Here is an 18,158-nt window from a genome sequence, read left to right as displayed (position 1 = left end):
GGAACTCCAGGCTTTCAGCTACGATACCAGAGAGGAGTGTATTTCATTTATGGTAAGTGTTAGCCACATATGAAGGGCTCAGGTACCTTGGGTTCTTAGAAGGACACCACACACTTGGCATGCACCCTTAACATTTAGCGAGAAGAACCTCAACCTTTATGCAAGCATCAATAAAAGAAATGAGAAACAACTGCTTTTGTTTGCATTGCCAGGGAGATGTTTTAAACGTAGGGTTTTTTATTTCCATCTGCACACTCTGGTGTTTATGCTTCCAACCACAAATGTTGTACTGTTGTCTTGCTACAATTAGGTAGACATTGTACAGGTATTCAAAACACGAACGTTTATTTTCCCCCTTTCCCTTTGAAGCTTGTTGTCAGTCTCCATAGAGAAAGGCAAGACCTCCAAATTATTTTGATAATACAGGGTATCATTATTCATTGCATTCATTGTAACTGCTTTCTTCAGTGCAATGAATCCTAATGCAAACATCCCCAAAGATGCCACCTGTTAGGTCAAGTGTGCTGCTCACTGTCACATGTAGGTTCGCTACCTACAAACCAAACAAAACCACATTCAAATGAAGAAAGTCATACCTTCCTAAGATCAGCAGAGGTTGATTCGTGCGTGTCTTAGGAAGACATGAACTTTTTCCTCTCTACGATAAGTTTCTGGGTTTTTTTTCTGATGTCTTACTCTTTTATGCATTTCTCTGAGCAGCACACATAAGAGAGAATATTTTTGTCTGTTTCCAGCTATTTCATGCACAAGGTTATGAAAAAAAATGTATATGTAGTAACAAAGGAAAGAAACTACTCATCCAGTGAAGGACAGTAAATGAGAGAAATTGTGGAGAGATAAGAGAGGCAGATATGCTATGGCAGGTGGACATTGAATTTATTTGTCTAATGTTTGAAATAGTCACAATAGCTTTCTTCTCTAGGCAGCGCACATCTATTACATACTGACTTCAGGAGGAGGCACAACTCACTCTGGATCTATTTATTTCTCTCCACTGCCCATGAAAGGAACCCCTGCAGGCAGAGTTCATTTCATTGCTTAGATGTCAGATTAAGATCCTCAGAGTTCTTGCCCGGCCAACTTTTCTATGACTGTAACAGTCTCAAATACAAATAAATAATTTCTGAATACTGAAAGTGAGACAAGGCAGATGTCACAGTAAATACATCTTATGATTTGTATCCTAGACCCAGTCTTACACTTTTAAGATTGGCAAATGGCAATGGAGATGCTGGAAATTTACAGTTCAGTCAATGACAGAGTCTTGCCATGGTTCTTCCATTCTTTAGTCCCATCTCCTGCCTTTGTGAAGGGCCAGGTATGACGATTCTGGCAAGACAGTCATTTGGCTTCTCATTTAGACCTTTTTGAAGTAGATTTCTCATCACTCTTTGACAACTCCTTTTTTCCTCCCTTCAGCACCACGCAGCACAATTCCTCCAACTGGAAGGATTTCCTTTCTCTCTCTTGCATGGAGAACTCAGTTTTATTGGATCATTCCACCATCTCTCCATGTATAGAAAGATTGGTGCAGGTATGATACTCTCTCCTCTTCCTTTCTGTGGCCACAGTCTTCTAGACTAAAACATTCATTCTTCTAATGTCCCCTTACATGGAGTTTCTTCCTTCTTTTTCCTTTAGAAAATTGACATATATTGCTTTCTAGAAATGTACTTTCCAAGTGAAACAAAAGCATATATCTAAGAACACCAATGGCTTTTCCAGAGGCTTAGAAATCCCAATATGTTCTTGCTGTGACATTTTATTTTACAATCTAGTTACAGACTCTTAGCAAGATGATAGCGAAAGGCTCATGAGGACAGGCTGAGAGAGCTGGGGCTGTTCAGCCTGGAAAAAAAGAAGGCTCCGGGGAGACCTTAGAGTGACCTTCCAATGCCTAAAGGGGCCTAGAGGAAAGATGGGGAGAAACTCTTCAGTAGGGCCTGTTGTGACAGGATGAGGGGTAATGGTTTCAAAACGGAGGAAGGTAGAATCAGATCAGATATTAGGAAAAAATTTTTTACACTAAGGGTGGTAGAACACTGGCCCAGGTTGTCCAGAGAGGCGGTGGATGCCCCATCCGTGGAAACATTCAAGGCCAGGTTGGATGGGGCTTCTAGTTGGAGATGTCCCTGCTCCCTCCCTGCCCCAGCTGGACGAGCTGCTCAGTCTGGTGGTGGAGCTTAGGGAGGACGTAGAGAGGTTACAGAGTATCAGAGAGTGCGAGCGGGAGATTGACTGGTGGAGTGACTCTCTGCGAGAAAGACGCAGAGATTGCACCCCCCGGACTGAGGGAGTAGTGGACCCTCTCCCTTGCCATAGTCAAGCGGAGAGGGACTGCTTGAGAGGAGAGGAGGGATGGCAGCAGGTCCCAGGTTGGCGTTGCAGGCAACCCCCATCCTGACCTACCTCGGTTCCCCAGGTCCCTCTGTGTAACAGGTTTGAAGCCCTGAAACCGGAGGGAGAGGTGAGTGAGGATGACGTGGGAACGCCGCCTCCTAGCTTGCGTAAGGTGAGGCAGTCGGATCCACGCTTGAAGACTGCCTCCTCCAAAAAAGAAAGAAGGGTGATAGTTGTAGGTGACTCCCTTCTGAGAGGGACAGAGGGCCCAATATACCGGCCTGACCCTACCCGTAGGGAGGTGTGCTGCCTTCCTGGGGCCCGGGTCAGAGACATAACCCGGAAACTCCCACAGCTAGTTAGGCCCACTGATTATTTTCCACTCCTCATAGTTCAAGTGGGCAGTGATGAAATTGCACAGAGAAGCCTACGAACTATGAAAAGAGATTTCAGGGGTTTAGGGCGTTTGGTTCAAGGAGCAGGAGCTCAAGTGATCTTCTGTTCTATACCTTCAGGGTCAGCAAGCGGCACAGACTGGGCTTGGAAAGTTCCATTAATGAATAATTGGCTTAGAGGCTGGTGTCGAGAGAGAAAGTTTGGGTTCTTTGATCATGGGGCAGTTTACTCGGCCCCTGGCCTGTCTTCTGTTTGTGGAACCCACCTTTCTCACAGGGGGCAACGAATCCTAGCACAGGAGCTGGCGGGGCTTATCGACAGATCTTTAAACTAGCTACGAAGGGGGAAGGGGACAAAACAATGCCCTCAAGGGAAGAGCCCAGGGGAACGGTGCTCGATCTGGGGCTGAGGCAGCTGTCTCGGCTGAAGTGCATCTACACCAATGCACGCAGCATGAGCAACAAGCAGGAGGAGCTGGAAGCGATTGTGCGGCAGGATAACTATGACCTGGTTGCTATTACTGAAACGTGGTGGGACCACTCCCACGACTGGAGTGCTGTGATGGAAGGCTACAAGCTCTTCAGGCGGGACAGACGAGGAAGGAAGGGTGGTGGTGTGGCCCTTTATATTAAAGACTATTTTGACATTGAAGAGCTTGGGGTTGGGAATGATACAGTTGAATGTCTATGGATAAGGATCAGAGGAAAGGTCTGTAGGCGTGACATCGTGGTGGGGGTCTGTTATAGACCACCTAATCAGGATGAAGAGAAGGATCAGGATGAGCAGCTTGAGCGAATCGCGCAATCGCCAGCACTCGTTCTTGTGGGAGACTTCAACTTCCCTGATATATGCTGGGAATATCATACAGCGCAGAGGAAACAGTCCAAAAGGTTCCTAGAGGGTGTGGAAGATAGTTTCCTTATGCAGCTGGTACGAGAGCCTACCAGGGGTGGTGCCCTGATTGATCTACTCTTTACTAATAGAGAAGGACTGATGGGAAACGTGAAGGTTGGGCACTGTCTTGGGCAGATCGACCATGAAATTGTAGAATTCTCTATTCTTGGAGATGTCAGAAGGATCACTAGCAGAACGGCTATCCTGAACTTCAAGAGGGCAGAGTTTGACTTGTTCAGGACGCTTGTTGTGAGGGTCCCTTGGGAGTCGCTCCTTAAGAGTAAAGGGGTCCAGGAAGCCTGGACGCTCCTCAAGATGGAGAGTGTCCATCTTAAAGGCACAAGAACAGGCTGTTCCTGAATGTCGTAAGGCGAGCCGTAGGGGAAGAAGACCGGTGTGGATGAGCCGGGAAGTATTGTTGAGGCTCTGGAAGAAAAAGAGAGTCTGTGTCCTCTGGAAGAAGGCACAGGCTACTTGGGGAGATTACAAAGAAGTTTCTAAGGTATGCAGGGAGGAAGTTAGGAAGGCAAAAGCTCAGCATGAACTCAGATTGGCCACTGCAGTAAAAGAGAACAAGAAATCATTTTACAAATATATCAGTGGTAAGAGAAGAAATAAGGAGAATTTATACCCTTTACTTGATGCAGCGGGGAATGTGACCACTGAGGATAAGGAGAAGGCTGAGGTCCTCAACGCCTTCTTTACTTCTGCCTTTAATAGGCAGATCAGTTATCCTCAGGGCACTTTATGCCCTAATCTGGAAGTCTGGGATGCCAGGCCGAATACACCCCCTGTGGTACAGGTGGAGACAGTTAGAGAGCTCCTTCTCCATCTGGACTGCCACAACTCCATGGGACCGGACGGGCTCCATCCTAGGGTGCTAAGGGAGTTGGTGGGGGTGATTGCCGAGCCGCTCTCAGCCATCTACCAGCACTCCTGGTTATCTGGGGAGGTCCCGGAGGATTGGAGGCTTGCCGATGTGACTCCCATCTACAAGAAGGGCCGTAAGGAGGATCCGGGGAACTACAGGCCTGTCAGCCTGACCTCAGTACCCAGGAAAGTTATGGAGCAAATCATCTTGGGTGAGATCACTCGGCATATGAGTGGCATCCAGGGGATCAGGCCCAGCCAGCACGGGTTCACGAAAGGCAGGTCGTGCTTGACCAACCTCATTTCCTTTTACGACTGGGTGACCAGACTGGTGGATGAGGGAAAGGCTGTTGATGTGGTCTACCTGGACTTCAGCAAAGCCTTTGACACGGTCTCTCACAGTATTCTCCTAGGGAAACTGGCTGCCCGTGGACTGGGTAGGTATACCCTTCTTTGGATAAAGAACTGGCTAGGGAGCCATGCCCAGCAGGTAGTAGTTAATGGAGTCAAGTCCAGCTGGCAGCCTGTTACAAGTGGTGTCCCCCAGGGGTCGGTACTTCGGCCCATCTTGTTCAATATCTTTATTGATGACCTAGACGAGGGGATTGAGTGTACCCTCAGTAAGTTTGCAGATGACACCAAGTTGGGTAGTGGTGTTGATCTGCCTGAGGGTAGGGAGGCCCTTCAGAGGGATCTGGATAGGCTGGATCGCTGGGCTGAGCTGAATGGGATGAGGTTCAACAAGGCCAAGTGTCGGGTCCTGCACTTTGGCCACAATAACCCCATGCAGCGCTATAGGCTCGGAGCTGAGTGGCTGGAGGACTGTGAAGAGAAAAGGGACCTGGGGGTGTTGGTTGATGCTCAGCTGAACATGAGCCGACAGTGTGCCCAGGTGGCCAAGAGGGCCAACGGCATCCTGGCCTGCATTAGAAATAGAGTGGCCAGCAGGAGCAGGGAGGTAATCATCCCCCTGTATTTGGCGCTGGTGAGGCCGCACCTCGAGTATTGTGTTCAGTTTTGGGCCCCTCACTACAAGAAAGACATTGAAGCCCTGGAACGTGTCCAGAGAAGGGCAACAAAGCTGGTGAGGGGTCTGGAGCACAAGTCTTATGAGGAGCGGCTGAGAGAGTTGGGATTGTTTAGTCTGGAGAAGAGGAGGCTCAGGGGAGATCTCATTGCACTCTATAGCTTCCTGAAGGCAGGTTGTGATGAGCAGGGGTTTGGCCTCTTCTCCCAGGCAACAAGCAGGACCCGAGGAAATGGCCACAAGTTGTACCAGAGGAGGTTTAGATTGGACGTCAGGAAAAACTTTTTCTCCCAAAGAGTGGTCAGGCACTGGAATGGCCTGCCCAGGGAGGTGGTGGAGTCGCCGTCCCTGGCAGTGTTCAAGAGGCGGCTTGATGAGAAGCTACAAGATATGGTTTAGTAGCTGTGGCAGCAACGGTAGTGGGAAGACGGTTGGACTAGATGATCTTATAGGTCCCATCCAACCATGTGATTCTATGATTCTATGATTCTATGATTCTATGCTCCTTGCAGGGGGGGTTGGACTAGATGACTTTTGAAGGTCCCTTCCAACCCTAATGATTCTATGATTCTATGACCCTATAATGCAAGTTATGCTTAAAAATAGAGCCGTAAGGCTAGGTTCCTGTCGTCTACCCTCATGTCAACTTTATCACAGATACTGGAAGCTTTTGTATTTTCCTGGCAACTCATGTTATGTAAATCCTTTCTTGAAATGTCTGGATCAATCCAGGGGTGTTCCTAGCTTTAATTATGGCTATTGTGGCTCCTGTGTCCATGAGGAAAGGGAAAGAATATTTATCATTTACTACCAAAGGTATACATTCCAAAAAATTTCAGCCACCTCATACATGTCATCAAAACTCCCTGGGCTGGAAGTTGCAAGTGCCTCCATTACTTTCCCAAAGGTGGGGGCAAAAGGATGCAGATGCAACAATTCCCTCAAGCACCTTCCCAACACTTGGGCTGCAGGTGTAGTCCCTCTCACAATTATCCTGTAGTTTCTCTAAAGTGAGTATAGGGAACCTGTCTAACTGGCTTGACATAAACCCTATTCCTTGGGGCGAGGCCCATAAATGTGCCTGTTCTGAATCTCACTTGGGTCTTTCAGGGCGTCATTTTTTTTTGTGAGATTGATTCCTTTTAACAGAGGTCTTAGAATATTTTGTCCCCATTCTTATTATTCTGACCTCCCTTTGACATTTGGACTGTCCTTACCTGCCCTTCCTTTTGACATACCACCTTCTCAGGGGTTCCAATAAAGGCTGTCCAGTTCTCCAGCTATCACAGTGTTCCAGTCATGTGTTTCACACATAACATTAAGGCCAGGCTCTTTGGTCCCCCAGGTGCTGCATTTTGCTGTAGTCTTGACTTCCATCCTGCCATTACTATCACGGACATCATACTCTGGAGTATAGCACCTTGCTCATTAAGGACATCCTGTGCAGCCAGCATCGGTATCCCCTCTGTCAGAGTATTCTAGGGAGGGGGAGGGTTACAACCTTGTAGTCCTTGCAGTTGCCTAAGATCATGTATTATTGAAGATAATAGAGAAAAGGTGTTCTGTCCAGCCCCTACTCTTGGATTTTGGAGAAAAATGCTTCCTCCCATGAATACTTGACTGGCTTCATTCTGATCAAGAACAGGACTGTGCCACCCATCCTAACCAATGAGTTGACTTCTTCCCATACTGTAAGGACTTGTGCCTTAGTTTCTTTTGCATTGTATGACACAGCGGTTGTAGTAACCTGAAGGAGGGGGTGGGAGGTGCCTCCTGTTGCTCTGGCAGGGTCTGGAGTTTGTGCTGTGGCAGTTTTAATAATAGAGTACAAGAGGGCCACGGGAGTGGCATCTGTTACCTAATACACATCAGGCTCAGGTAACGGTGTGGCTGAGGTAAGAGCACAAGGCCCAGTGTCATAACCAATATCAGAATCATTCTCCTCTTCATCAGCTCTCAGTGCATAGATTTTCTGAATAATCTCACTCTCTGAGACTGAGCAGATATCCTCTCTCTAGCTTTTCAAAGTCAGAGGTCTAAGATTAGTTCCTAACCACTGAAGTTGTTGGCTCTTCCCATGACTATGAGATCCAAACACAGCTGCAGACGCCTCTGCATCCTTAGCTCGCTGTTGAGCATCTTGAACTCACTGCTCAGCAGCTTTTAGCAAAGTACCTGTGGTCATGTCATACTTTGGCCCTGCTCGGGAATGAGCTGTGTAGTCTCTCACTCTCTCCCCTCACCCTCTGAGAGAATAGGGAGAGATAATAAAACAAAAAAAAAGGCTCAAGGTTTGAGATAAGGACAGGGAGAGGTCATAAAAGTTACCATTATGGGCAAACCAGATTTGATTGGGGAAAAACTATTTATTTCTTGTTAAAACCAAAGCAGGATGAAGACTAAGAGAACGAAAGCAACTTCGTCCCATCCCTCACTCTTCCCAGGCTTAACTTCATTTCAGTTACCTCTACCTCCTTCCCTACCCTGAGTGGCACAGGAGGGAATAGGAAATGAGGGTTACGGTCAGTTCATCACACGTTGCTTTGCGCCGCTCCTTCCTCCTCAGAGAAAGAACTCCTCACATTCCTCCCTGCTCCAGCGTGGGATCACTCCCACAGGCTACAGTCCTTCATGAACTACTCCAGTGAGTGTTGTTTTTCCATGGGATGTAGCCCCCGAGGAACTGACTGCCCCCACACAGGCCCTCCAAGGGCCACAGCCTCCTTCAGGCATCCACCTGCCCCGACATTGGGTCCTCCACAGGCTGCAAGGGGATCTCTGCTCCTCCCTGGGCCTCCATGGGCTGAAGGGGGACAGCCTGCTCCACCATGGTGGAGCAAAGTGCAAGGTCCTGCACCTGGGTCATGGCAATCCCAGGCACAAATACAGGCTGGGCGGAGAATGGATTGAGAGCAGCCCTGAGGAGAAGGACTTGGGAGTGCTGGTGGATGAGAAGCTTAACATGAGCAGGCAATGCGCCCTTGCGGCCCAGAAGGCCAACCGCATCCTGGGCTGCATCAAGAGAAGTGTGGCCAGCAGGTCGAGGGAGGTGATTCTCCCCCTCTACTCTGCCCTGGTGAGACCCCACCTGGAGTACTGTGTCCAGTTCTGGAGCCCCCAACATAAGAAGGACATGAACCAGTTGGAGAAGGTCCAGAGGAGGGCCACGAAGATGATCAGAGGGCTGGAGCACCTCTCTTATGAGGACAGGCTGAGAGAGTTGGGGCTGTTCAGCCTGGAGAAGAGGAGGCTCCGGGGAGACCTGATAGCGGTCTTCCAGTACCTCAAGGGGGCCTACAAGAAAGATGGGGAGAGGCTGTTTAGTAGGGCCTGTTGCAATAGGACGAGAGGTAATGGTTTTAAAATAGAGGGGGGTAGATTTAGATTGGAAATAAGGAAAAAAATTTTTACAATGCGAGTTATAGAACACTGGAACAGGTTGCCCAGAAAGGTGGTGGAGGCCCCATCCCTGGAAACGTTCAAGGCCAGGCTGGATGAGGCTCTGAGCAACCTGATCTAGTTGGGGATGTCCCTGCTCCTTGCAGGGAGGTTGGACTAGATGACCTTTGAAGGTCCCTTCCAACCCTAACCATTCTATGATTCTATGATTCTGTGGTCATCACCATGGGCTGCAGTGGAATCTTGGCCAGGAGCCGCATTACTGCTCCCTCTCCTTCTGCACTGACCTTGGTGTCTGCAGCTGCTCCTCTCATGATAAATTCTTCACAACAGGCAGGCAGACGCCCCTCAAGTTCTCTTCACATCTCCTCTCTTCAATTATTGTGGCCCAGACAGCCACCCAGCAGGAGGCCAGAGGCTGAGAGCTGCAAGGCCTAGAAGTCTTGTGCCTCCCCCTCTCTGCCCCTGCTTTAGCTTCTTCACATCTTCTTCCTTTTTTAAAATTATTTTTCCCCTTCTCAAATACATTATTACATAGGCACTATCACTGAACATTCCATCACCAATTGGCTCAGCCCTTGTCAGCGGCAGGTCTGCCCTAGACCTGGCCAAGTCCACCGAACAAAGGGGAAACTTCTAGCAGCTTCTTGCAGAAGCTGCCACCGTAACGCCCCCCTCACCCCTAAACAGAACCAACACAGGTCATTAATGTCTCTATGAGAAGCCCAGTAAAGGGTCCATTGCCTGCCTTTGCTTTATGCTTGCAAGTTTCCTGCCACTTGTGAAATTCTGTTCACGGTGTCTCCCAGTCAAGACAATTTTCAGTGATCCATTTCCTGTCCCACCTCAGTGTTTCCCATGCCTTTTTCTCTTTCATTTTAGCTGTTCTTCTTCAGCCTTCTCCATGATGGGTACATTTACAGAATCCCACTTCTGACATCATTTAATATCATGGCCACAACCTTTGAGGGTTATCTGACTGTGGATGCGTAAAGGTTGTAACCATGGGTTTGTAGGATTCCGTAATACTCAAGGACATGGAAGCTTTGATTCCATTGATTTCTTTATCATGAATCGCTGCTAGTAAAGCAAGTGTATATTGTAAGTTACTATAAAATAACCACTAGTAATGGAAGGATAAACTTATGATGATTTACCTCTATGCGCACCTATCTAGCTAGCTAGCTAGCTATATTTACAGTTTGAAGAATTACTGGTATGGTACTCACCAAACAACTGCCACGAGTGGAGATAATCAATGACAGAAAAGTGTCACTTCAAAGAGGATCCGTATCACAGAATCTGGAGTCAAGCAGTTGTCCCAGGTGAGGATCTGGTCTGTCTAGGAGATCTCACATGGAGAAGCTCGCTTTGGGTAGATAGTGAGTTCTTTTTATATCTTTGGTGTAGATACATATATGGGCATAAGTGGTGTAGATTGGGACACCAGTTCCTGGAACACTTGTTGCTGACTTCTGCTTTCCTAGAAGGTCAGTTTGTTACTGAGGTTTCTTTGTTCTGTGCTTATCTTGGGCTCCGAGCTGTGCATATCAAGGATGTCCCAGCCTCCCAGCTGAGCCGATACCCTTCTCTGACAGTATTTTTCTGTTATTACTGGGTTGCCTTTATGGCTGCTCCATCACTGGGCTTGTACTAAGGAACGAAGGCTCAAGAGGACCTTATTGCTTTCTACAAGTACCTAACAGAGGAACAAGAGGAAAGTAGAGCCAAATCTTTTGTTAAAACCAGAATAAGATACAGTAATATGAGTTACTGCTTGAAGAACACTTCCAATCAGTTATCACTGTAAGCTGAAATGACTCCTGATGCATTCCATGTCCTTAAATTTGCCTCTTTCATTCTGTTTTCTCTTTTCACTCTGCATTGCTGAGCGCTCACACCAGCAATTGTATTACTTCTTTTTGATATTACAGTTATAATCTCGATAGATTAGTTTTTCTTTTTTTTTTTCTTTTTTTTTTAATTGTTGCAGACAGTGTAGGACAAATATCTGTTCATTTTACTGATAAGGTAATCATACATTAGCTGTGAGTTTGTTCACTGATGCTCACTCAATTTGTCTTCTGGCTTGCCTGGTCAGTTTCGGTGCTGTTGATTTTGAAATAAATACAGAATAAATTAACTAAAACCACTTTGTTCTTTGTATATTTTAATAAAGCATGTGGGAAGCAGAATATATTTTATGTCTTTTGAGGAAATTGTTTCTGACTAACTTACAATAATTTAAAACTAAAAAGAACAGCATGATAAGGCTGCTGTCACAGTTGGCGTTTTTTTTTCTCCTTACCTCAGAGGAACAAGCCAGGTGTCTAGAAAGCAGTATGCATTGTCTTGTTAGTCAACCTTGATTATCTGACACATCTGCAAGAGATTATTAGATATTACATGGGTTACGGGAAACCTCCATCCTCCTGAAGAAGCTGAAATATTCTGAGTCATATCGAGCATCCCACAGACCCAGAAATGTCATTAGAACCCTATGTTTAGTCAACAGAATCCAACCTAAGAACACCAATGGCAACAACAGGGTCTTCAACATCTAGCCTACACATAGACAGCAACATATGGGTCCCGACATGGATCCCTTAACCTACAAGCTGATTTTTGTCTCCAGTCTGTACTTCCTTCTATCACATAGATCCGTTTAGCAGTTCAAAGCTAACAGATACGATGATAGAATCTCCATGATGGAAAAAAATCAAAGCTTGCTTGGACAATGCCTTAAGTAATCCGATTTAAGTTGCCCATGCTCCAAGTGGGAGGGAATCAGAGAACATCAAAGCTCCTGTCCAGCCTGATTTATCATACATAGGACTGACAGAAGAATCGTATCCTTCTGGAGAAGCAGCTGGAAGCCAAAGGATATATCATATGACCTTTAAAAGGCACCAGACAGTCAATGTACATAAATTCCTCCCCAAGGTAAAGAGTCATTGGAGTCTAGACAATATACAGACTTTACTGGGGTGAGTCCTTGCCTTTATGTGCCATTATCTTACTGTGTACAACCAGAAAATCAATCATCAATCATCTTGTAGCAGTTAATTGACTGTGATAACATGCACTGTCAACGTGATGGATCTCAATCTGTCCCTTAATGTGGATTTAATAAAATAGCTGTCAAAGCAAAGGAGTTTACAGAATCATGGAATGGTTAGGGTTGGAAGGGACCTTCAAAGGTCATCAAGCCCAACCCGTCTACAAGAAGCAGGGACATCTCCAACCAGATCAGGTTACTCAGAGCCCCGTTCAACCTGGCCTGGAATGTTTCCAGGGATGGGGCATCCACCACCTCTCTGGGCGACCTGTTCTAGTGCTTCACCACCCTCGGTGTAAAAAATTTTTTCCTAATATCGAATCTAAATCTACCTCCCTCTATCTTGAAACCAGTACCCCTCATCCTGTCACAACAGGCCCTACTGGAGAGGTGGCAGCTTCTGTAGGAAACTGCTAGAAGTTGTTTCCCCTTTGTCGAGTGGACTCTGCCGGGCCTAGGGCAGACTCGCTGCTGGCCAGGGCCGAGCTGATTGGTAGCAGAATGTCCCGTGATAACACCTCTGCGATAACGTATTTGAGAAGGGGAAAAAAGGAAAAAAAAAAAGAAGGAGAAGGAGGAGAAGATGTGAAGGAGCTGAGCAGGGGCAGAGAGGGGGAGGCACGAGCCTTATGGGCCTTGCAGGCCTCACCCTCTGGCCTCCTGCTGGGCAGCCGACTGGGCCCGGCTGCAAGAAGTGGAGAGGAGATGAGATGTGAAGAGAACCTGAGAGGCGTCTGCCTGCCTGTTGTGAAGAATTTTTCTTACGGGAGGAATGGCTGCAGACACCAAGGTCAGTGCACAAGGAGGAGGAGCAGTAATGCAGCTCCTGGCCAAGATTCCCCTGCAGCCCATGGTGCAGCCCATGGTGAGGCCGGCTGTGCCCCTGCTGCCCGTGGAGCCCACGGAGGAGCAGAGATCCCCCTGCAGCCCATAGAGGACCCCACACCGGGGAACGTGGATGCCTGAAGGCGGCTGTGGCCCATGGAGGCCCCGCTGGGGCAGCCATTGCAGAGGGACTGCATGCCGTGGAAGAGATGACCCACGCCGGAGCAGTCTCACAAAGGCCCGTGGGAGGGACCCCACGATGGAGTAGAGGAGGAATGTGAGGAGTTCTTCCCCCAACGACGAAGCAGCGGCATAAAACAAGGTGTGATGGACTGACGGTAACCCCCATTCCCTCTTCCCCCCTGTGCTGCTCGTGGGGGGTGGGGGAAGGTGGTAGAGATAATGTTAAGCCCAGGAAGAGGGAGGGGTTGGGGGAGTTTATCTTGCTCTCTGTCTCATTATCCTACTTTGGTTTTAGTAATAAATGAATAGTTTTCCCCAAGTCGAGTCTGTTTTGCCCATGACAGTAACTTTTATGTTTCTCCCTGTCCTTATCCCAAACCTCAAGCCTTTTTCCTATATCTCCCCTTATTCTCTCAGAGGGTGGGGGGAGTGAGAGAGAGAGACTGTGTAGTCTGGCCGCAACTGAGGCTAAACTATGACAGCTCCCTTTAGGCACTGGAAGGCCGCTCTAAGGTCTCCTTGGAGCCTTCTCTTCTCCAGGCTGAACAGCTCCAACTCTCTCAGCCTGTTCTCATAGGAGAGGTGCTCCAGCCCTTTTATCATCTTCGTGGCCCTAGCTTTATCTATTAAGCTTTCTTTATCTCAACTCACTTTTACTAGTCCAATTCTCCCCCTCATCCTGCTGAGGGGGGAAGGGGAAAGTGAGCAAAACATAGAATCATAGAATCTTAAGGAAGAGACCTCCAAGATCATCAAGTCCAGCTGTCAACCTAACATTACCATGCCTATTAAATCATGTCCTGAAATGGTTCTGTGGTGCTTAGCTATTTATTCAGGTTAGCTGTCTCGATGTTATTTCTATCTTGGTTTTCCATTTGAAGAGAGCTAAATAGCTGCCATGTAAAGAAAGACATACATAGAGAAGAGAACAATTTACTCTCTAATCCTCATGGTAGAGGTAGGATGAATTTGAGCCATTCTGGACTAAAAACCGTGGCCTGTTTTCCTATGAGGGTCACAAACAAACCATAGGTTTTCTTTTATGTTTTGTTTTGTGGGGTTTTTTTGGTAGGTTTTTTTTTCATTTTCAAAACAAAATGGTTAATTTCAGAAATTCCAAAGTGTTTTCTTAGCAAACCAGGCTACCTAGGTGTGATTTTTCCCTTCACTGATCCATGCTGGCTGTTCCAAATCACTTTTTTATCCTTTCTGTGCCTGGATAGGGCTTCCAGGAATATTTGCCCCATAATCTTGCTGGAGAATGAGGACATTTCCTATATTCTCCTCTTGCTCATCTGGAAAATGAGTGTGAAATTATTCTTTTACCAGGTTTTTGGGAATTCTGCTCATTGACACTGTCTTTCAAAGATGATCTTATTCTTGCAAAGACATCACTTAACACTCTTGAAAAGAGGGATGAGGGTACTGTGGTTTTCTTAGAAGCCTATTTTTAGCAAGGTCATTGGACTTTGCTGCTGCCACTTTCCCCCAAGACAGGATGTTGTCCCTGGCTCGTGGTGGAAGTGCTGAGTGTAAACAAAGCATGATTGCATAGAACCATTTAGCATAGAGGGGGGGAATTGTGGGGTAACGTTAGCAGGGCTGCATGTATGCAGGAGGGGCAGTCTGCAGTGATTCGCACGCTAGGCGCGGATAGGTCCACGGGCACAGGGTGCAGGTGCGTCCACGTATGTGGTGGGCACGGATAAGTCCATGGGTGCAGGGGCAGGTACGTGGCAGGCACGGATAGATTCATGGGCGCAGGGGGTGGGTGCGTTCGCGTGCGTAGCGGGTGTACGGGTATTTAACCCTGTGTTGCGCAGCATTAAATTGAAGGCTTGGCTTGACGGTATCCGTGTGATGCCCTGCTTTCCCCGGAGCGGGGCTCCGGTGCGTGCGGGGTAGGTTAGCTGGCAAGAGAGCCGGCAAGTGGTGACCCCGACGTGATACAGGTCCGGACGGTTTTGAGCTGGGGCCGCGCGGCGGTCGTGCCTGCCTGCTGTTAAGATGGCATCCATCTCTGATACAGTGAAGGTATTAAAGGCATTGGGTAAAGATGTGAATTGTCCGGTGCATAGGGCACCGTTGACGGAGTTCATCCTATGGATGCAGAAACGGGGCTTGATTAACAAGCCGGGAGAGGGGATGGACTCGGCGCGGTTACAGGCGGCGGGGAAAGAGATACTGGAAGAAGGGTGGGTCGGAACGAAGGGTGTGGCGATGCGGCTGGAGATGTTAGGTTCGGTGAAAAGACTGCTGGCTAAGGCTCGAGAGGCGCGCGAAGTGTGGGTTGCGGCTTTAATTGCAATCAAAGAAGGGTGGCCCTCGGAAGGGGAGGGGGACGAAGGGGGTCGAGATGGCGTGGAGGGGACAGGGGGTGGCGCTCCGGTGGTCTGCCTCGTTTGGCCGGGAGCCTCTGATGGTGGTAGAGGGGCGATGGAATTTGGGTGTACTCCCCCGTGTATCACGCCTTCCTTGCTGGAGGAGCCTGACCCGAAAGAACAACCCCCCAAATAGGAGGACACAGAAATGCCCTCTGTCTCTCTTTCTGCCCCATCGGCTCCACCGCTTGTAAATTCGCGGAGGGGTGATAGTGAGGCGGGAGACAGTTTCGAGGTGGCGCCTGAGGAGTCGCGGGGCGCGGAGCGGGGTCCTAGTGCTTTCCTGGTGGGGAGAAGAGCCGCGGTCCCCGAGATCAAGGATAAAGCGGCGGGTGATACAGCTGCGGTCCTTGAGACCAGAACGACGAGAAGCACTGCTTCAAAGGAACATAAATCAGTTTTAACGAGTCTAACAAAAATGTTAGAAGAACAGAACTGTGCTATTAATAACACTGACCTGAAGAGCTTGTTGACTTGGGTGTCCGCTCACATATCAAACCTCTGTAATATCTATACAGTGGGCTCCTGGAACACCATAGGTATTAGACTGTGGGACTGTGTAACGCGGGGTGACCCTGCTGTTCAAAAGTTATTACCGGTGTGGCATGTAATGTTTGAAACCTTGAAGAATCACACACAAAAAGGAGATTCAACAGCACCCGTTACCCCATCTGCTCCTTCGTCCATGGAAACAAAGACTAACAGCGAGCCGGAAAAATCCCTTTGATCCAGGTCCCATAGATCCAGAAAAGGAGCCTTCGGTCTTTGGAGCTTCCTTGTTACAGAGGTGGCGTGTTTGTGTGTGTGTGTGTATAAGCATGAAGTAAATGGTGTGAAACAAGGGATGAATACTGTCTTGGTTTTAGCAGGGATGAAGTTAATTTTCCTCTCAGAAGCTTCGGATTTTGTATGTGAAGAATGTTGATAAAAATGCTCTGATGATAAGGGTTGTTGTTAATGAGACCAAGGACACTGTCTGGCTTTCCAAGTCTTGTTAATGAGCAGGTGCAGGAAGCTGAGCCAAAAAAAAAAAAAAGAAAAAAAAAAGTGAAAATAAGAATCTGGAAACAGGTAATTGGGAAGGACCATTCCCTCTTATGATGTGGGGGAAAGGATATGCTTGTGTCTCTACAGGAGCAGTGAACAAGTGGATCCCTGCACAATGGGTACGACCAGCGCTCCAAGCTGCCTTGCGTTTGTCGGATTGTTAACAACCTGTGTGGCAGCTCCATGGACATCAGTTACGGAAAGAACGAATGTGTGGGTAATTATGGTTAATGCCACAGGACAGGACATCATTTGTTTGTCTATATCATCTTCAAATAAGCCTTTCAGAACATGCTTGGTCAATCTGCCAGATCAGATAGCAGTAGGACGACAATTCTGTGTAAAACAACAGCAGCTGCTAGTGCTGAGTGCTAAATAACAGAAGATGGAACTTTTGGGATCCCTAAAGATGGACTTCTGCCTATTGTCTTTAACTATTCAGGAGCTAATGTTACTAGAGGGGTAATGCTTGTAAATGCTTTAAGACCTACACATTGCAACGGTACAGCATGGTGTAATCACGCGAGCACATATCAAAATCCAGACAGCATAAAAGACCTAAACAAAGTACACATAGCTTTAATTCTGATTGCCAAGATAATACAGAGTTTTGGAAACCAGGTGAAACTATTGCTGCTTCAATCTTTGCACTTGATGTGGCAAGTGTCTAGGCATTAGCTACGCTAAATAAATTGGGCTTTTGGCTTGCTAAGTAAACACATGCAATTATATCAGTACTATTAACACTGTTAATTGATATAGGTTCTATACGCTATACTATTTTACAAAACAGAACCACTGTTAGCCTGCAGAGTACATATTTGACAGACCTTGTTGCATGTGCTGGCCACACATGCAGCAACGTCTGGTCAGGCCTTGTTGTATGCGTTGGCCACGCGTGCAGCAACGTCTAGTGGCTACTCTTTCACTGAATCTGCTGAGGATAAAACGGGGGTGACTCGGGGCGGGGAGGGGGAGAGGACCCAGAGCACACTTTATTAACAACAGGGGACACCCTGAAGGTGCTGCGCCTGCCTCCTTTCTCTGCTCTGACCCTGCTGATAAACATCCTCTTGCTCGGCAGTGTCTTTGGCGTAGTCGGGTTGGTAACAGAATAGATCAGTAGTAGATTTTTTTATTATTAGCACAAAATCATGGTTGTCAGGATTTTGATGGGCTTTGCTGCATGAATCTGTCTGATTATTCGGAATCTATTCATAAAAGTATTCAAAACTTGCAAAAAGGAGTACAAAAAACAGCAACAAAGTGATGATTTTGATATATTCAGAAATCTTTTGGTGGATTGATATAAGCTTATTACAAATAGCTGCAGGATGCTTATTCATTCTTTTTATATATGTATTTTGATCTGTATTCCGTGTGTGTGTTGAAATATGTGCAGACTTTAATAGATAAAGCGTTGAAACAAACCTCTTCTCATAAACAAAGAAGAGAGAGATGTGGGTATTTCTTGAGCCAGTACGGTGTCAGTGAAAGCAAACTGACCTTGGGAGAGGGAAACAATCACGCTCGCTGGAAGAAAGCCATGGAATGAGAAGGGAACTTTAAGATACAAGACATTGTTAATGGAATTTATGGCTTGTTTCAACAGAGGCCTGCAAAAATTAGTCACTGGCTTTGTAGACAACAAAGTTACTGAAGTTATTATGTTTGTACTAATAGAGAATATCATAATAGAAAATTAGTAGAAAATAGT

General features: G+C 47.1%; 1 pseudogene; it reads left to right on the top strand.

The window, feature by feature from the left end:
- The first annotated feature begins 2,128 nt into the window (after window positions 1–2,128).
- The window catches only part of LOC147597853 (uncharacterized), a 47,111-nt pseudogene continuing 31,081 nt past the window's right edge, over window positions 2,129–18,158 (top strand).

The sequence above is a fragment of the Chlamydotis macqueenii genome, chromosome 25 (genome assembly GCF_036417535.1).
Source record: "Chlamydotis macqueenii isolate bChlMac1 chromosome 25, bChlMac1.mat, whole genome shotgun sequence".
NCBI lineage: Eukaryota > Metazoa > Chordata > Aves > Otidiformes > Otididae > Chlamydotis > Chlamydotis macqueenii.
Note: the sequence above shows the minus strand (reverse complement) of the source record. Positions and strands in the feature narration are given on the sequence as shown.